At 27.9% G+C, this 2,500-nt stretch overlaps 1 protein-coding gene across 1 annotated transcript in view; it reads left to right on the top strand.

The window, feature by feature from the left end:
* Positions 1-2,500, top strand: part of LOC138866385 (uncharacterized) — a 51,991-nt gene that overhangs the window by 47,217 nt on the left and 2,274 nt on the right. The window lies entirely within an intron of this gene.

The raw sequence follows: 2,500 nt of genomic DNA, 5'->3' as shown, positions 1-2,500 counted from the left end.
AATAACAACAATAAGAAGGATTATAATAACAATAATAGCAGTCTTATAATTACTTCTATTATTATTTCTGTTATCATTGTCGTTATTATTATTAGGAGACTCATTAGAATAGTGTTGATTATTGCTATTATTGAAATTATTAGGCAAATCATTATAATTATCATTGCATAATTATTATCATAATTATTGTACTAATTACTCATAATTATCATTATTATTGTCATTATTGATTCGGTTATCATCAAAATCATCATAATTAGCAGAATTATTGCTAAGGTCATCATAATCATCCTTATAACTCGAAAAAGGGGGTTTTCGACTCATCTCTCCAAAGGCTGTATTTTGCTAGATTTCGCCGGTTTTTCGACTTATGGGATTTTTCTACTTTTAGCCTTTTTCTCATTATAGATGGGCTGTATAATGATAATTATCATCATATTGTCATTATCATCATCATTATCATCATTACTGTCATTATCGCCCTAATCACCCTTAATATAGTCATTATAATAATCATTATCTTAATTATTAATGTTATTTTCATCATTATAATTATTTTAATGATGAAAATGACTATAATGGTAATTCTGGAAATAATAACAACAATAATAAGGATTATACTAACAATAATAGCCGTGTTATAATTACTTCTATTATTATTTCTGTTATCATTGTCATTATTATTATTAGGAAAACATTAGAATAGTGTTGATTATTGCTATTATTGCAATTATTAGGCAAATCATCATTATAATTATCATTGTATAATTATTATCATAATTATTGTCCTAATTACTCTCATAATTATCATTATTATCGTCATTATTGTCATTATTGAGAGGGTTATCATCAAAATCATCATAATTTTCATTATAATACCTTTATTATTAACCATAATGATGATAATCATGATGATAATGATAATAATAAAGATAAAATGATAATTATAATGATGATTTTCATTATAATTCCTTTATTATTAACCATAATGATGATAATCATGATGATAATGACAATAATAAAAATAAAATGATAATTATAATGATAATTTTGATAGTTACTGCAATAATAGCAATAATTAAGTCTTTTTAAATCTTTTTCATACTAATAATGACAATAGAAATAATAATATTATTATTCTCATTATGGTTTTTATTAGTCATTATTATTTCTAAAATTATCATTATAAAAATAGTTATAATGATGAAAATGACAATAATAACTAGCATAATAATCATTATAACTGCAATAATGATAATAATAATAATAATAATAATTATGACGATAATGATTATAATGATAATAATCATAAGAATAATGACAATATTGATAATAATGGTGATAATAATAATCATACGTAATAATACGTAAGAACTGCTGATTTCTGATCGCTGTTTGGTATATGATATGATGAGATTATCACCACTGTCAGAACTGTTATCAAGACTAGTAATATTATCATAATGATGCAATTCTGTTGATGAAAGTAATAATAATAATAATAGTGATAATAGTAAATTATATATATATATATACAAGTTTCTCTTATGTAGATTCAGAATCCTTGTTTTCTTACGTATACTGCGTTCAAAGAAAACAGTGATCTTTGTTTCATGTTCTATTTCTTTTTCTCTCTCTCTTTCTCTCTTCTTCTCGTGTCTTTCTTTTAATAGATCTCTCTATATAAACATTTACTATTATCACTATTATTATCATTATTACTTTCATCAACAGAATTCCATAATTATGATAATATTACTGTTGTTATGACAAATATCACTACTATTGTTATTACACATAAAACATCACTAACATAATATTAACTAATAATAGTCGTGATAACAATATAAACAATGATGATGTTAAAAACAATACTGCTTGTAATGATAACAATACTACTAGTAATGATAACAGTTATGATAGTGGTGATAATCTCATCATATCATATACCAAACAGCGATCAGAAATCAACAGTTCTTACGTATGATTACGTATATGAAGTTCAGAGGATGCAAGGAAGTATAAAAAGTATAGAATTATTCACTCCCCGTTTTCTAATTTCCTTCCAAACACAGAATAATGGAGACTTCAACACCACCACCACCATTACCACCACCACCACCACCTCCATCACCACCACCTACACCACCATCACAACCACTTCCACCACCTCCACCACCAGCACCATCACCACCACCTCCACCACCAGCACCATTACCACCACTACCACCACCTTCACCACCAGCACCATTACCACCACTGCCACCACCAGCACCACCACCACCAACATTATTACCATCATCACCAGCACCATCTCCACCAAAATCACCACCACCATCACCACCTCCACAACTAACACCAACATCACCATTACATCATTCACCAGCACCACCACCATCATCACCACCGCCACCACCACCTGCACCACCACCACCAATTCTGTTGATGAAAGTAATAATGATAATAATAGTGATAATAGTAAATGTTTATATAGAGAGAT

Source organism: Penaeus vannamei, chromosome 25, assembly GCF_042767895.1.
Source record: "Penaeus vannamei isolate JL-2024 chromosome 25, ASM4276789v1, whole genome shotgun sequence".
Lineage (NCBI taxonomy): Eukaryota > Metazoa > Arthropoda > Malacostraca > Decapoda > Penaeidae > Penaeus > Penaeus vannamei.
Note: the sequence above shows the minus strand (reverse complement) of the source record. Positions and strands in the feature narration are given on the sequence as shown.